Genomic DNA, 19,617 nt, shown 5'->3' with positions numbered 1-19,617 from the left:
ATCACTGGCCAGGGCGGAAAAGGCACCTGATTCTCTGATCATGGCTGGAGGGCAGGGCAAAGGCGGCCTCAGGGCCGCCTTTGCCCTGCCCCCCAGCTCTTAGCTCCCTCCTGGGTTTCCGATCACTGTCAGTGGCAGGGGGCTTCTTCCTGCTTTCCCTTTCGCCTCCCTGCATTGTGCCTACATATGCAAATTAACCGCCATCTTGTTGGCAGTTAATTTGCATATAGCCCTGATTAGCCAATGAAAAGGGTAGCTCGTACGCCAATTACCATTTTTCTCTTTTATTAGTGTTGATAAATTTGTATTGCACACCTATTAAAAGAAAGTCTTGAGCTACTAAGATGGGATATGAGCTTAGCATTAGAACTTACAATATGCAGTACTTGGAGAGACAGACTGATTTAATAGTAACATCAAGCAATTTAGGTTAAGTGCTTATGTGACCTTGTCAATCAACTCATACGGACTGATTGGCTAAATTTCTGTATTGAGTGTTTTGGGATTATCATTACCATGCACATTATTAAACAATGTTATGATCAATCTAATTTAAGATGTGCACATTCCTAGGGTAGATGAGAAAAGCACATGTGTCATGACTTTCAATCCCTACTTAATAAAAAATGAATTTTATGAGAAGAAATCACATTTTAAAAAGTGAAACATAAGGATAATAATAATAATGTGTAGTGTTTTTAAGGATATGTTCTATGGCGCTCATTGAAAAAGTTTCAGAAAATTATGACAGGAGAAAGAAAACATTTTCTTCTGTATGGCTCCATCTTTATCAGGCCAGTTTCTTTCTCTTCTTTCTTTTGAGCACACAAGAAAAAAAAATATTTTTGTCTTAACACATTTTAACCTTTTCTGAAGTATGCTATAATGTGTATTCTAGTTGCTTTATAGTGGTGTGTACCTAAAAGCTAATCATTTTTTGTTTATAGCCTTCTGAATATAACCTTATGAAGTATTTCTTTACCCCACTATCATTGTTTTCTCATAATCAATATTATAAAGTTGATTGACTGAATTCTAACATTTGCCCTTGATAATTTTATTCTTTTGCCTACTGAATTTATTTACTGTTGCTATTATTGTATGCTTGAATTAGCATCACAAATTCAGTCATCTGTATAATTATAAAAAAGCGTATACTCAAATGGTTTCAAGTAATGAAGAGAAATTTAATGTGTTTTTTTCACACAATAAAATAAATTTGCAACTTTACATAAAACAAGGACTGTGGATAGCTCTATTTTTATAGCTTTCTTAGTGACTAGAATTTTTAATGATATTTTTCTATGTCATAAACTAAGGTACATTTGATTAAATTTTATTTTGAATTCCCCACCATAATATTTTAAAGAAAATATTTAAGCAAATCTCTAACAAATATACACCAATGGACTATAGAAGGGAAAGTGTGAGTTAAAATAAAAATAGAAATGATGAAGAGAATCTCTTTAAGAATTTTGATGCTGTAAGTCATTCTCTTTAACATTAATTTTAATTTTATTTATTGAAACTATCTAAATACTATGAATTTCTATATATCATATTCTGAACAAATAGTTCAGAATTGTCTTCTAATGTAACTGTTTTTTTCATTTACATTAAAGATATATTCTTATAAGCTGAATGAACAAAACTGTCCATTCCATTTGGGAAAATAGATGTAGAATTTGCTTTTATGTGACTGATTAGATTAAGTTCTTTGCAATACTTAGATTTCCAAAGAAACATGTTGTATGTGTGTGTGTCTGTACATGATGTGTGTGTGTGTGTGTGTGTGTGTGTGTGTGTGTGTGTGTGTGTGTGTGGAGAGAGAGAGAGAGAGAGAGAGAGAGAGAGAGAGAGAGAGAGAGATTGTTCTTCAGTATTACTTAATGTTTATATATCAGTGATTTATACTTAAATACAGATATGCATACCACTCAACATCTATAGGATCTTGGCACTTGTTTTAATTTCTATTCTAGTCCCTGCAATCCACAAAGAACTGGTTTATTTTGTTAGTAGCTGCCTGATAATTATATATTGGCTGCTATAAATATACAAATGATAGACATTCAATTTCAGCCTAACTTTTCAGAAAAATATTTACAAGCTTGCTTTCTTTGCAAAAGGACCTTTACACAATGTTTAAGATGTTTATTATGTCATAGTACTCTATCTGATATTAATTATTAATGTTTACATATTTGATTAAATATCATCATCCCTATCATAAGATTTCATGTTCAGAGAAGGCCAACCATGGAGATGTTTTACATGTATCCACCCAAAAGCATGTCTACCTCTCTGTGCACTGCTCTGATAGTTCTCTAGCTACCATTTTTGTGGGAGGATGAATTCCTCCAAAAGAGAAGAATTTTCATTGATAACACTCACTTTTACTAGTTTTTTGTTTTTTAACCATCACCTTCCAAAATTAAACTTGTTAAATAATGGTGATGTCAGCTGGTTAGATAATAATGATAATATTGCAGATGTCCAATTAGAAGCTTGGATGTTTTTAAACATTGAGAGTGATAAAAAATATATTTTGTTATGTTAATGAAATGATTTTTGGATCACATACAAGGGTAGGGGCCGGTTGCCAGGAGAACAAATCCAGTGCCACCCACTAATTTTGGGGGGAGGGGAGAAGGGGCTTGTGGTAGAATCAATTTTCAGTGGCCAATGACTGGTCAATTATGATGGATGTACAAGGTGATCATGTGGGACTGAGCCCTTTTCCTAGGGAATCTGACGTTACCTCTGGGTAGTGTCAGAATTGAGGTAAATTTTCACGTTTGAGAATGTTTATTGATGTGAGGAAGCCTCTATACACACTTTGGAATTGGGTCCAGGGATTCTTTTCAGTAATTTAAAATAAAATTAAAATATGATTCTAAAATATAAACAAAATAATCAGTTATATTTTAAAAACCACACTCAAATACAGACTTAATGTGTTTTTATTTACCAGTGATAAACTTTGTATATAAGCATGTTTCTAAGGGTTTTTCCTATACTTCGTGTGTGATAAAAACCTTGCTACACTGCCAAATATTCAAGCTGTTAATACAATGAATTATATTGAATTTGGTGTTTAAGTTATGATTGCTAACATATAGCATCATTTCTCAGTGTTACATTTTAATAGTTGCTAATCTATTATGGTTTTAAAGCTCCTTACTTTATGTAAATTTAAAGTTATTTGCTGGTTTTAATATTTTACATATATATAAACATACATACAAAATGTGAAACAAATCTAAATCCACTGTTGTCCTGAAGAAAACCACTTTGTTAGTAGTTATAAAAATAAATAATACTTCAGTAAAATATTAAACCACCAAATTTTTAAATAATAGTTTATCTTAAAGATTATCCAATCAGCTTCTCTATGTCCAGTGTTTGTCCAGTTATCTAGAGCAAATTAGTAACTTTTTTTTCAATTAAGAAAGTGTATTACATGTAATTGATTTTGTTGGGTGCTTCCAAGCATACATAATCCTAATAATGCCATGAAAGGATAGACTCATCTTTTGAGCAAAGAGGAAAGATAATTCAGCCCAAATCACTGCTCAGTGATATTAAATATTTGATAATATTCATCCCCTGGCTCTTAAGTTTACTCCAGCAATCTAAACTCTATCAGCTTATCACATGGTTTACCTCCAACTCTCACACTCTAACCGAAAAATTTGATGTCTGGATCAGCTACAGGTATTTTCCTTTCAACAAAAGCCCAAGGGACCAAACATTTTGGAAAATAAAAGGCAGAGCAGAGATCGAGAGAGAAATCTAGTTATTGGCGACAGCAGGTAAGTGATTAGACTAGACTTCACCTTAGCACATGTATTCCTGAACACTTCATTTATGTTTAACCTTAAATTTCCTTCATTAAAATAGCTGCTTTGACTTCTGAATTTTTGTGTGGCTTGGGATAACAATATAATTTACTTCAAAAATGATATCATCTTTGCATCTTTCAGATAAACGGTACTTGATACTTTGTATTTATTTGCTTATTCTATGTATTACTGTACACTTCATTTGCTTTTTTCATTTTTTTTAGAATTTCTACTTAGTGATAAGAATTTTTGTTGTAAAGCTGAGTTTTTACTCCAGATCCTACATTTGCTACTTAAATGAAGTGTTTTTAATACACTGTGTGAGGGTCAGATTTTTATTCTGTAAAGTGAGGCTAATAGCAAACACTGCATTGGAGTCTTTGAAGATTCCATGAACCAAACAATCTGTTTCTGATTGTTCTTATCTTCACTAATGATTCTTGATTTTCTATAATGTTATAGCTACTTTGGGCCTTATTTGTCCTTAATATTACTTGAACTTAGTTATTTTAATTCTCATTTAAATTAAATCCATCTCTCTCCTCCTGTCTCTTTTTTTCCCACATTTTACTTATGTGATATGTATATATATCTCTAAGCACCACTACTGATTTAATGCATAATTACAACTTTTGCTATTTATTCCCTTTATTATTCAACCTCATGCATTTTACTATTCTTAAAATATGTTCTACATCATAAATATTTAATCTTGTGGTTAAAAGTCTGCGAAATAAAATTTTGTTTTCTTTTTGTTACTACTTTAAAACTTTATTGAACTGCATTCAGATAAATGTTCTGTATGACACATGATACAGTCTATTGGAATTCCTGCTAAATTTTCTTTAAACCTGTACTTGATGCTCTTAAAAATAATTTTTCCTGTGTATTTAAAGTGCATAACAATGTTTGATGTAGGAATGAATATATTTGATCAAGCCTTTTTAATGTGGGGGTCAAATGAAGGGCCAATATCAACTGTACCAGGCATCTAGATGAACTATAAAGCTATAGGAATAAATATACATTGGGTTGGCATTGGTGAAAGGATATACAATCTGATTAGTGGAATTGAGAGACTATATACATTTAAGGAAGGCTGACTTATGACAATTACAATACTAGCATTAAAAGGAGTTATGGATTTTGTTTTCAATAAAAGTAACTGTACCAATTTGATAATAATATGAATATGTATATTGACCACCAATTCACAACATAAATAAATAAATTCCATATGGGCTGTGGATCTAAGTTTGAAAAGGTAAAATAATAAACAAGCCTTTTATAAGACAAATATATCAGTGATTTTGGCTTGTCAGTTTTCTTAAATAGGAAGCAAAAGTATTAAATATAAATAAAAATATGGTGAATTATATTAAAGTTAACAACTTCTATTCATGGATAACAGTAAGAAAAATGTATTATGTGAGGAATATATAGAACCCATACATTTAAGAAGAAAAAATTGTATATATTAATAAAAAATAGCAAAATACTTGAACAGACACTTCACAAAATAGGACATTCAAATTTAGAATACATATATGCTCTTCTTCATTAGTGATCACAAGAATGCAAATAATAAAAGCAAAATTTGAAACCACTGTAAATTAATTACTAAATTAAGACCAAAAAATACCAATGTTGACAAGGAAATGGGTCAATTTGAGCTCTCAGAACTCTCTGGCATTGTCTCCTAAAGTTGAGCATCTGCTTACCTTATGGCCCAGCAACATAATTACCAGGTATAGATTCAACAGCATGCCCACATGTGTTTTCCTAAAGAAACACATATATATCATATATGTATATGATAGTTTTAAGAACACAGCTCTGGGAACCACACACATTTTTTTAAAGACTAAAATGGATAAATCACTATAACATTTATGCAATGTAATATTGTAAAGTAATAAAAATAAATGAGCTACAAGTACTTGCAAAAATATAGGTGGGTTTCAAAGTATAATATTGAGCCAAAGAAGCCAGAAACAAAAGAATAAAACACTATGTACTGCATAATTCATTTATACATAAATGATTTATGTGAGCATAGATGTTTTGCTTGTTTTACATATGTTCATTTTAATCTTACTTAAATCACAGTGTTTCATTTTTGATATGTTGATAAATCAAGTAAATCAGAGAGAAATTTAAGATTTTTTTAAAAAATAAATTAACAACTTTAGGTAGGCAATTGTAAGGCAGATAACAGTCATGCATGCCAAAGTTATATGATTCTTCCACAAGTTTCAAGGTGAAAGATCGATGGCCTGGGTTATCAAAATGTTTTCACCAGTACATATTCAAAGTTACAGGTATTGTTTGCTGTTATATTGAGTCCTGAGCAAAAGTTTTGTCCCCAAAATGTATGATGCTGCAAAGCCACATAAATATATTCAGGAATGCTGAAGTACAAAGCCATGACAGCCAAGGAACAATGGTTGTGAGATTGACCAATGGCCCTGAAAAAAATTATCATAAACACAAAAAAGATGGTCACCACACAAAGTATTGCTATGAATACTACATTTGACCAGCTTCTATAGCCAGTGCCATAGAACTGCCTGTATAAGCCACCATCAAAAAGGTAAACATGATTGGCTGATTGGCATGACTCAATGGTTGAGTGTCGACCTATGGACCAGGAGGTCATAGTTCAATTCCCAGTCAGGCCATATGCTCAGGTCTGGGGCTTGCAGGAGAAAGCTTATCAATGATTCTCTCTCATCATTGATGTTTCTATCTCTCTCTCCCTCTCCCTTCCTCTCTGAAATCAATAAACATATACACCTCCTAAGGCAAAGGAAACTAAGGAGAAAATAAACCAATGGGACTGCATAAAAATAAAAAAGCTTCTGCACTGCAAAATAAGCCAACAACAAAATGAAATGGGAGCCCACTCTATGGGAGAACATATTTGGCAATGATACATCTGATAAAGGGTTAATATCTAAAATATATACGGAACTCATACAACTTAACAAAAGAAAGACAAATAATCCAATTAAAAAATGGGCAAAGGCCCTACATAGACACTTATCCAAAGAGGACATAAAGATGGCTAAGGGACAGATGAAAAAAATGCTCAAAGTCACTAATCATCAGAGAAATGCAAATCAAAATGACAATGAGGTACCATCTAAAACCTGTCAGAATAGCTACTATCAACAAATCAACAAATAAGAAGTCCTGGCAAGGATGTGGATAAAAGGGAACCCTAGTACACTGCTGGTGGGAATGCAGACTGGTGCAACCATTATGGAAAACATTATGGAGTTTCCTCAAAAGATTAAATATGGAACTGCCATTTGACTCAGTGATCCCACTTCTAGGAATATATATTAAGAAACTCAAAGCACCAATCAGAATGAATGTATGCACCCCTATGTTCACAGCAGCACAATCTACCATATTTAACTACCATAGTTAAGATCTGAAAACAGCCCAAATGCCCATCAGTAGATAAAAAAAGCTGTGGTACATTTATACCATGGAATACTATGCAGAAGTAAAAAAGAAGAACATCTTACCATCTGAGAGAGCATGGAGGGACCTGAAGAGTATCATGCGAAGTAAAATAGGTCAGTCAGAGGAAGAAAAGTATCACATAATCACACTCATATGTGGAATTTAATTAACAAAATAAATTCATGAACAGAGTGGATCCAGAGACATGGAAGCATGGAACATAGTATGGAATTTTAGAGGGAAGGTGGATGGGTGGGAGGTAATCAACCAAGGACTTTGTATGCATATATGCATAACCCATGGGCACAGACAATAGGCTGCTGAAGGTCTGGGGTGGGAAGCAGGGCAGGGGCAGGATAGAGGGTGTCAGTAGGGGAATAAAATGGGACATATGTAATACTTTCAACAATAAAGAATTATTAGAAATATATATATGATAAAGAAGGCCTTCATTGGTTTCAATCCTAACAAGAAATATGTTATACAAGTAAATATAATACTCATGGGTAGTAAATCAGATAACAGTTTCCAAAGAAATAAGATGAAACTCTGTAGTATCTACTAATATATTCTTGTATAAAGAGCTTCTTCTCAACCATGAGGATCTCCACGGATGATATATTGCTGAAACACTGGCAAGTCAGGAAGAAGAGTACCCTAGCTCTATTCTGGATTCCATAAGTTCACTTTTATATGACAAAAAACGGTACCTATAACCAGTCCTAGGAAAATTATTACAATTATCTGAGCTACAGAGGCCTGGGGCTTACACAGTATGTTTTTTAACAAACTCTTGAAAATCCATGAGTTGATGACAGAAGAAAGTGGCATAGGTGATCTCCTTGATGACTACACTCATCTTTTTTGAACCCTTGAGAATTAATCTAACTCAATCTCTCTTTCTCTGAAGAAGGAAGAGTTGAAATAAAACTCAGCTAATTTTTCTATGAGTGGTGTACCTTTCTTGGAAGGCTCTTCTTGGTTTTACCATCTCCGTCCTCTCTGCTTAATACCACAGCAGAAGAGTCTCCAGGAATGATATCCAGTAAGAAGGGTTATCATAGAGCTTACAATGACAACCTGCTGATGCAAAGTACCCCAATGCCTCCTGAGCATGCCAATGAAACATTAGTTTTCCTGAGGCCAATGAAGTGAGTCTGTCAAACAACTTGAAGAGAGAAAAGCAAGGTGGATAAGTGGAAAAGATGATGGTTTGTCCTTGTTTAGGTAACCTCTCCTCAGGCAAAAGGATAGCATTTCATGAGCTTGAGTCTAAGCCAGTTGGGGGTTCCTTCAGGATGAAGATGGATGGACTGTTAATAAGGTCCATTCAAATACTAACCCTTTCTCTTTCTTCTCCAAACACACCATGGATAACCTGAGTTCCAACCATGGGATCTGACACTTTGGCCAGACCGAAGTGTGGAATGACCATGTTTATACATTCATTTTCATCATGATTCATCATTGTTGTTAGAAGCTGAAGAACTGCTGAGAACTATAAATTTTCTCTCACTGTTAGAGTTCCCATCACATCCCTTGTACCACATAACCTGAATTACATTTGAAAATGGCAAGTCAAGGTATGGTGCTTCATTTGTCTCAACATCTCCAGGTAATCCCTGTGGATCTTTTCTTACAGCTAAGATATCCAACAAAAAAGATTTGCCTTCACCTATGGGTCCCAGAGTGGCATTGAAGTCAGGTCTCATAATCCCACTGATATTCATTAGTATTTATCAGTTATTTTTTGACCAACTAGAAAGTCACTTTTCACTTTCACTCCACAGCAGATGTTATGAAAACTTAACAGCTGCTTTAGTAAACATCTTCAGGTTGTTGGTGGTCCCTCAGGGATGCCATTGGTATTTTTTGTGACACTGGGATAAAAATATAGTCATTGCTAGAAGACATCTGGAGAGCTTCTGCCTTTACACCACAGTGAACACCTGGGAAGGCAACTGCCTGAGGTTGAGGTCACAGTCAAGGAGTAATGGGCAGTGGGCAGCCAGACAGGATAGTGAGGAAGTGAGCCTACATATCGTCTATTTTTTATTGAATTTATTAGGGAAACATTGATTAATAAAATCATATAGGTTTCAGGTGTACAATTCTATAATACTAGCAGCCTGATGCACGAAATTCATGCAAGGGCCTTGGCCCCTGTCTGCCATGGCTTTGTCTGGAAGGAAGGACATCCAGAAGGATGTCTGATATAATTAGCATATTATGCTTTTATTATTATAGATACTATCTGTATATTGTATTGTATGTTCTCCACGCAAAGTCAAGTGTCCTTTCATCACAATGTATTCACCCTATAGCGTCTTCTACCTCCCCACACCCCTTAACCCTTCTGGTAATCACATGCTGCTGTCTATGAGTTATTTTTTGTTGTTGTTTTGTTTGTTCTTTTGGCTTAATCCCTTCACTTACATATACTCTTATATAAAATTATCTATGCTCATAAAGATCATGGTAGTGGTCATCTTTGTGGGGCAGTTAGTCATACAAGAAATCCCCTTCAGATGTGTTCATAGTATTCAACAACTTGGTTCAGATAGTGTTTATAAAAATGTGTTCAATTTGTAAGAATTTATTGAGATGCTCACTTATGAAAATTAAAGCTTTCCAGGTATATATTATATTTTAATAAAATACATGTTTAACAACTTCTGTCTTACTTGACGTGTCAGTTGGTGAGAGGAGAGGAATGCTACTGTATTTATGGACTTGTCAATTTCTTCTTTTCATTATAGGAATGGAATGTATATGCTTGATGTTACATTGTTTCATACATATAATGTAATTATTATTTTATCTTGGTAATAAAATGATTAAATTTACTACACTATCTTTTGTTTAGATACTTTTTCCTGAGTTATATTTTCTTATCCTATATTTTGAAATTATTTTTAATTGAGATGTATCCTATAGAAAATAAATACCTGGTTTGTGTTGGTTTGATTATTCTATTTTTTATTCTAATATAATTTTTGTCTTTTTTTAGGTGATTTTAATATTTACATCTATTGCCATTACTGACTTTCTTGATTTTATTTCTGCCATCTTAAACACCTCAGTATATAAAACTGTGTATTTGTTTCCTTTCTTGTGTTCTGCTGCCTTTGTTTAACGTGCTAAAGATATTTCTGCATTCCCATTTCCACTTTTATTATTTAGAAGTTATATTTTCATTTATGTTACTTTAGTTTTATATAAGTTTGTTTACAATAGGAAAAGAGAAAACTGTAATTTGAACAGGGAGAGCTTAATGTAAACAATAGTTAACAGAAATTAGAATTACAAGAGATTGGCTAGTAGAAAGTAAATAGAACTTCAAAGAATATAGGAATAGCGAATGTAATTTTTCATGTCAGATGTCCTATAATCATATCACATAAAATATATTTTAATATATATTAGCTACTATACTTAAGGATAAGAGAAAGAGTCAAAAGAAGAGAATCTACTTTGTATCCATACTTAGACTCCGTTGGAGAGGACCTGATTCTCAGCAAAAGGCAGATAAGTCAGTGTGGTGCCACACTGATGAAATTTGCTACAAATTGATCTTCTGAAATTTGTCAGAATTCTGCCCTTGAGGGTATCAGAGAAAGTCATATTGGGGAGTGTTTCACTGAAAGCACCACCTGTTATGAACTAAATTGTGTTTTCCAAAAGGATATATTGATGACCTAACACCCCAATCCTGTGAATATGAACTTACCTGGAAATAGTAGATATAAATTGCAGATATAACTAGTTAATGAGGCCATACTGAGGAGGGTGGGCCTTTAATTTAATAAGATTGGGGGTCTTATAAGAACAGGGGAGAGACAGAAAAAGAAGAATGGCATATGAAGAACAGAGACATACATGAAGAAGATGGCCATGTGACAACAAAGACAGAGATTGGAGTGATGCATTAAAGGCGAAAGAATGCAATAAATTGCCAGATAACATGAGAAGCTAGAAAAGTCAAGGAAAGAGTTGACCCTGTAGATTTCAGAGGGAATATGGGCTGCTGACTTCTAGCCTCCAGCACTGTGAAATTTCTTTCACTAGTTTGTGATATTTTGTTATGGCAACTCTAGGAAACTAATAAGCCACCCAAATTAGGGTGACTGCAGAAGCTAATGGCCACTGAATACTGTTGGGCAGGCAGGACACTGTAGAGGCTGTTCATACAGACGCTAGAGAATTACTTTGCACTGCAAGGGCCTGCTGAGAAAATGCTAGCAACTAGGAAGCAAAACCTTTGAGTATTATAATTACATGTATCTCCATTTATTGGTCCATATTGTTATTTTCCAGTCCGTTTTCTTTTAATTTAATTGCTTTAATAATATCCCATTCTAAGTAGTCATCCCATTTATATTTTTTTTAATTAATCAAAGCTTATTTAGTTAACCTGTTTGTTTGAAAGTACCTTTTCTTACCATGGCTCATTTTTTTTATTATGGTTAATTTAAAAAATTAAATAAAAAGTAATGCCCAATCAAAGGTCAATATTACTCTGACACCAAAGCCAGAAATTTAGTGCACAAGAAAAGGAAACTACAAACCAACATTCATCAAAAGATTCACAAATAAAGTCAACAATATATAAAAATAATGTACTCTAACCAAGTATAATACAAGAATACAAGATAAGGTTAATATCAAAAATTCAATTAATATAATGTGCCATTTTTATTTTTTAATTTATTTTTAGTGCAAATTTTTTATTTACATACTTATTTAAATACTTATATTCCTTAATGGAATGCTTATTGTAATACAGAATACAACTCTTTCCCCCTCCCTCAATTGTTATCTTGTTAAATTTTGTTTTTGTGTTTACATACATAGGAAAAAGTCCTTATGACAAGTTTATAATTAAAGAGGAGATTCTGGAATTTAGTAACATTGCTGTGCCCATTAAAAGTGCCAGCAAATAGATAAAAATATTACTGAAATTCATACTATATATTAAACCACATTTTCCCCCTTGCATGTTATTGTTAGGATTGGAAGAAAAAATTGTCATATTTACTGTAGAAAAGCAATAGATACAATTTAATATTATGTATAAACATATTTTATACTCACACATATAAATGTACAATTTGTTATAAAAATAAAACAATCAGGGTTGGTAAATGTAGTCTTCACTGATTCCTTGATTATTTAATGAATTTGGGAACAGTAGATTTCCATAAAAAGATAATCAATTCCAATCATGTTCTGGAAGTGATAATAAACTTTTTATAGAAACAATCACAGAAATTATTGAATCATAATAAAGCGTAGAGCATCGAAAGTAAGCATAAATATAATGTGCCATTTTTAGAGTATAAAGTAATAAAGCATGCAATCATACCAATAAGTTCAGAGCATTTGACAAAATATAATTTCCATTCAAGATAAAAACTCTCAAAAAACTTAATCTCAGACAGGGCACCTACAAAAATGCTAAAGCTAACATCATACTTAATTGTGAAAGACTGAGTACTTTCCCCCTAAGATGGAAAAGAAATTTAGGGTTTCTTCTTTCACCATTCCTGTTCAACATTATGCTAAACTATCTAGCTAGCATATAACACAATAAAAATAAATTAAAAGAATAAAAATTGGAAGTAAAAACTGTCTTATTCCAAAATAATGCAATCTTGTACAGAAAATATTTTAAAGAAACTATAAAAAATGATATTAGAGCTAAAAAGTGAGTCAAGCAAAGTCACAAGATACAAAATAAATATGTTAAAATCTATTGTATGTAAATATAATAGTAAACATCAAATTAAAATAAAAAAATTAATTCACTTGAACAATAGTATCACAAAAATATATAAGAAAATTTAACAAATGGCAGCAAGATCTCTACAATAAAGTCCAACAAACATTATATTCATGAATTTGAAGTCTAAATATTGTTAAGTTGTAATTATCTCAAAATTGATCTGTAGAGCCAATGCAACCTCTATTAAAATGGAATACAACACAGCATGACAAGAAATGGACCACTGATAAGCACAATAGCATGGATGGATCTCAAAAACATCATTCTAAGTGACAGAAACTAGGCAAAAAATCAAACATATTGTATGACACAATTTATATGTAATTTATATGTAATTTCAAGGAAAGACAATACTATATATATATAAAGAGCCAGTGCTGTAACATCCCAAACGACCAAAGGCTCAACCGAACGACAGGCTGCACATGCAGCAGGCGAGCAGGCTGAACTGCTGACCTCTGGGGGGGGGGGGGGGGAGAGAGAGAGAGAGAGAGAGAGAGAGAGGCGGGTTGATCAGCAGCAGCAGTGGCTGCTGGTGAGGCCCGGAGAGAGAAACAGGGTGATCAGACTCTGCTTCTCTCTCGGGCCTCACCAGCAGCCAAGCCTCTCTCTCTCTCCCAGAGGTCAGCAGTTCAGCCCACTCACCAGCAGCCTGGAGCGGCTGCTGATCAGCCCCGCCTCTATGATCAGGCCCATAGATAGGCCCGGAGATGCTGGCTGTCATAGACACTGACCACTGACCGATCAGAACCAAATCTGGGTGAATTGCGAGGAGCCAATGGCTGCCTAGGAGGCTGGGCTTTTGACACTGACTGGCATAGAAATCGACCAATCAGAACCTAATCTGGGTGAACTATGAAGGCAGAACCTTAGGTGAGGACTGAAGAGGGATTTTAAGGGCAACAGCTGTTTGGTGTAAGGTGTAAGAAAGTGATTCAATTTTTTAATGACCGGTTTGTATGTATAGCACATATTGCTGGCTATCAATCCAGATATAGGAATTATGTATTTTTGTCTGCCAAAAGCAGCTCCTCCTGCTGAAAAAGGCTCCCCCCCCATTTAAGCAATCCTATCCTATATAATCTATCCATACTAATAAAAGGATAATATGCTAATTAGACTGGGTTGACAGGCCATCTTCCAGACATCCAATTTCCTTCTGGACAAAGCCATAGAGGTGGGGCCAAGGCAGAGGCAGTTAGGGGTGATCAGGCTGGCAGGGGAAGGCAGTTATGGGTGATCAGGAAGGCAGGCAGATCGGTTAGGGGCTATCAGGAAGGCAGTGGGGCAAGGTAGGGGTTATCAGACCACCAGGGGGCAAGGTTGGGGCAATCAGGCCACCAGGGGGGCAAGGTAGAAGTGATCAGGTTGGCAGGGGGGCAAGGTAAGGGCGATCAGATCAGCAGGGGGGCAAGGTAGGGGTGATCAGGCCAACAGGGGGAAAGGTAGGGGTGATCAGGCTGGCAGGGGTCAAGGTAGGGGTGATCAGGATGGCAGGCAGAGGGGTTAGGGGCGATCAGGCAGTCAGGCAGGTGAGTGGTTAGGAGCCAGTTGTCTCTGATTGTGAGAGGGATGTCCAAGGGGTCCCAAATTGGAGAGGGTGCGGCTGGGCTAAAGAACTTCCCTCCATGCACGAATTTCATGCACTGGGCCTCTAGTAGTAGATATATAATAAAATATTCATTTCCTTGGACTGTGGTTCTGAGCATGGTTTCACTGTGGAGATCACAAAAATTCTTTATGGAGTGATATAAGAGTTCTAAAACCAGTTTGTGTTAATGATTGTACAATTGCATACACTAAATAAACTCATAAATTTTACATTAAAATAAAAAATATGTTAAAATTATATTTCAAAAATGATGTAGTCACTGTTAAAAAGTTTGTCATCCACTTACTTTTCTTTATAGTTTTACCACAGATATTTGAATGCTTAAATAATATATTTAAATGTATTGTTTTACACTTTATAAACATATGCACTAAGACTAAATATATTCATCCATGACATGTTTTTATTGAAATATATATTTTTAAATATATCTATAATTCATTCATTTTTATTATTTTATAGCATTATATTGCAAAAATATACATAAATAAATCCATGCATCAAATGGTCATGAATATTTGAGCTATTTATAATTTTTTTACAATTAAAAATAATATTCCTATGAGCAATATTTATTATGATTAGCTGCATATTTGCAAAAGGCTTAGTGGATTATGAGGTAGTGGAATTTATAGGTCTTAGAATACGTTTGTTGTCAATGTTACTAGAAAATATAAGAGTAATTTTAAAAACTTACTACATCACCAAAATTGTGTAAATGCATTGTTATTTCACATCTTTAAACATCACTGGTGTTTTCATTCTTTAAGAATTCGAGAACAGATGTGAGTTCATGAGCGGTATAAAATTACAGTTTTAATTTATGTTTTCTAGTTGACTGATGAAATGAAACATATATTTTTTTAAATATATTGTATTGATTTTTTACAGAGAGGAAGGGAGAGGGATAGAGAGTTAGAAACATTGATGAGAGAGAAACATCAATTCAGCTGCTTCCTGCACACTCCCTACTGGGGATGTGCCCGCAACCAAGGTAAATGCCCTTAACCAGAATCGAACCTGGGACCTTTCAGTCTACAGGCCGATGCTCTATCCACTGAGCCAAACCAGTTAGGGTTAAATGAAACATATTTGAAATATTATTTTCTATTAATGTTCCTATCTTTGAAGTACATCTTCAAATCATTTGCTTTTTGTATCTTTGTTAGAAGACATTCCATTACTCTCTAGTGCCACCTCTGCTATATAACAAGTACCCATAAATCAAGTAGCTCCATTTTATGGTGCTCTGTTTTCCTTTACCCATGTGAATAACATATTATCTTAGTAACTATAGCTTCATAATCATCCTATTAATAAAAGGGTAATATGCATATTGTCCCCTCGACCGGGAGTTTGACGAAGTTCGAGCAGGGAGTGGGATTGGCCCCCCAAGCCCCCTGGCAGCCCCATCCCTGACTGGCACCCCACACACTGATCAGGGGCGGGGCAGGCCCATCAACTGTCCAAGGCCCCTCCCTCCAGCTGGCCCTGCCCCCAACAGCCCGATCAGGGCAGGCCAACCTGACCCCACCTGTGCTTGAATTCATGCAATGGGCCTCTAGTAATTTAATAATTATGCAAACCCGATCTCACAACTCATTTAGATGTGAATTTCTGACATTCTGTGCATGGATTTTCAGGGATATGCTTACATGTATGCACTTGTAATCTTTTTATCTTAGAAGAACATTACAAGTCATGAATTTATCCTATGTGACTCAATGTGAAGAATAAAACATGGTATTCAGTTCATATTTTTTTAGAAAAACACCATGTTTTTTTTTAAGAAAGTACTAGAACCCTAGCACCAATTAGACAACTTATTACTTTAATAAATTGGTAAAGCTATTAGAAGATGTAAAGGGACAATTGAGGTAGTATTCGCCTTTTAAATATTGTTATGTTTAGATTATAAGTGTAGTCATTAGAATATTTAGTTGATTATGCACTTTGATACATATAATCGGTATATTTTAATAATTTGTATAAATAACTGTGTTTTAGAATATATTTTCAGTCTTAACTGAGGCAAAGGAAATTACTCTGTGATTTATTAGAATTCTATCCATTGGCATAATTCTATGAAGTAGCATTCTTTATAAAACATGCAAGAAAATAAGCAAAAGATTAGCCCCCAAACCCAGCTTAAGTGGATTAGCCATCCAAGCAGTCCTGAAGGTAATCCTTTTCATTTGGGAGGAAAACATGCTTAATAAAGAATTTATACATCTGTGGTATTAAGTTTTAATAACAAAAGAAAATTTAAAATGACAATGGGTTGCAATGCTTTTTCTGGAATATTAACTTTATTTCAGTATATGGACTTAAGTATTATATATAATTTAGAGAAGTTAATCCTGTGGCTATGTGTAAGGTATCAAAATTGATCAACTACAACTCATATGCATAGAGAAATTATTGTTCTTTTATCTTGATTATTAATGACTGGAAATTCATGAGCCTCCTGTTTAGGTACAGGGTAAAATTTATTCCTGACAAATATAAAATGTTGTTAGCTCCAGTCATTTAAATTTTGTGTTGTCTCCCCTTTAGTTCGTAGAGAATAATTTTTCCTGCTTTTCTTCAAACTGGCATCTGAGGAGATGAAAAAAGGGCTTTTATAATCCTTTGATGTTGGAGACAGAGGGATCTAAGCCTCATTCTGATCCTGGGTTGAGTGCCATTGAGAAATGAGTGGACTTTTCAGCACAGTTTTTGGCATTCATGGTTGGTTTCTGAGACCGCTGTTAATTGACCTCCCTGAGCTTGATAGATCTGTTGGCTGCTCCTTGGAAGCAGGACCTTTCTTCAGCTCTAATAGGAACATTAAGGTTTCTCCATCCATCCTCTTGGTTTAGGATATTCACTCATAAATATTTAACTGGTTGTTTTTCTGAGTGTAGAGAGATCTTCTCTCTGAAAACCAAGACACTTAGAGGAGAGATTTCTTATGGTTTTCCCCTTTTCCAAATCACAGGCATATCTTCCTTCTTTACCACTCAAGGAAGTTCATTAGTCCATAGCTAATCCTGCATCTCAGACACATTATCTTCTTGATATGAAAGAATTTGTAACTTATTTCCCTAAGTATGTTTTTAGATTTCCTAAAGAAACAAGTAAGTAAGTTCAAAGGCATGGTCTTTGTTTAAAAATACCTTTCAAGAGTATTATCTTGTTAAAGACTTCACAGTTCCATGTTTATTAGCTTGGGATTAGCCTGGGGTAATCTATACTAATAAAAACCTAGGTGGCCCTCATGTGTGACATGGTCACAAGATGGCTGTGCGCACAGCAGAGGCAGGGTCTGGCGACCACTCCATATGGTGAGGCCTAAGGGTCCCCTGGCTCTGCATGGCACAGAGGAGGCCAGTCCGGACATCTCCGCTGCCACGCGGAGGAGGCGGGTCCCAGTGGAATAGGCCGGTCTTGGCAGGGGAGGGCAGTTGTGGTCAATCAGGCCAGCAGGGGAGGGCAGTTGTGGGTGATTGGGCCAGCAGGAGAGTAGTTAGGCATCAATCAGGCTGGCAGGGGAGTGGTTAGTGGGTGATCAGGAGGGAGGCAGAAGTGGTTAGGGGTAATCAGGCAGGCAGGCAGTTGAGCTGTTAGGAGCCAGTGGTCCCAGATTGTGAGAGGGATGTCTAAACCGGCAGTTGGACATCCCCCGAGGGGTCCCAGATTGGAGAGGGTGCAGGCCGGGCTGAGGGACACCACCCTGTGCATGGATTTCAGGCACCTGGCCACTAGTAAAATTTATAATTTAGCCTGAGTAGTGGAAGAATGCGAAAGAACGTTAATTAAGGTTGAAATTAAAATGTACTAGGTCATTATCCCAAATCCATTTTTATCCTTTAGGTAATCCATGGTTTTCTTGATTTACCTGGTTATTGGGTAAAAATGTCAATGCATATCTAATTATTTCCCAAGAATGTTTTTTGACATTATGTTCGTGATCCATCTTTATTTGTCATGAAAGTAATATAGATAGTTCAATTGAAAGAAAGAAAATGAGAAGAAAGAAAGAATAAGAAAGAGGGTGGGGGGAGGGGAAAAAGAGAAATAAAGAGGAAAAAGGAAGGAGGAAAGGTAAGGATGAAGAAAGAAATGATAAAAAGAAAGAAAAAATATGTGAAGGGAAAATGAAGTAGAAATAAAGTAAGTAATATATGAGTGTATATATATATATATGTATATATATATATGTATATATATAGTTTATATATTTATTTGCATGTGAGTATACACTCATCTTGTGTAATATAAATACATTTATTAATATCAGTAATAGGAAAAAATCAATAAGGGAGATAAATGTAAAATGTAAACCTTTGGAAACCACTGCCCTAGCACTAGGCCCCTCTCCTTTTTGTTTATTTATTTTTGGTGCCCGTGACTGGAATCGAACCTGGGACCCTTGAGTCCACAGGCCAACACTCTATCCACTGAGCCAAACCAGTCAGCCCCTCTCCTTTTTAAAGGTGTAATAGTCATAGTAATTTGTATTAATATAGAGTTCCTTCCTGGAAGGCTGTATGTATGTGTGTGTGTGTGTGTGTGTGTATATGGAGAATGGGCATGGATTAATGACATCTTTTCTAAAAAGCAGAAGGATGGATTTATGAGCCAACATTTTAATCCCACCCTCTTTCCCTGTTCTGTCTCAGATACTAGTTTCAGTTTCTGTACTTAACTGTTTGTCCTGTATGCCATCTGGTCTAGATTATAGGAAACAGAAAGGTATCATGTTCTGGGTTCCTGGGATCTCTGAAGTTAGCCTTGGCTACTGTGTGATTAATTGTGCAGTCTTTTTTTTTTTTTCTGGATCTCATGTTTGATATCTTTACTCAATTCTTTCTTTCTTTACAGTCCATAAGCCATTGTGGCCTCAACTGCAACTATTT

The 19,617-nt window shown here is 35.0% G+C and overlaps 1 pseudogene; it reads right to left on the bottom strand.

Moving 5' to 3' along the window:
• Nucleotides 1-6,129: 6,129 nt before the first annotated feature.
• LOC132229661 (broad substrate specificity ATP-binding cassette transporter ABCG2-like) lies at nucleotides 6,130-9,233 on the bottom strand (annotated as a pseudogene).
• Nucleotides 9,234-19,617: the final 10,384 nt, after the last annotated feature.

This window comes from Myotis daubentonii, chromosome 3 (assembly GCF_963259705.1).
Source record: "Myotis daubentonii chromosome 3, mMyoDau2.1, whole genome shotgun sequence".
NCBI lineage: Eukaryota > Metazoa > Chordata > Mammalia > Chiroptera > Vespertilionidae > Myotis > Myotis daubentonii.
The sequence above is the reverse complement of the archived record's forward strand: the minus strand, read 5'-3'. Positions and strand labels throughout refer to the sequence as shown.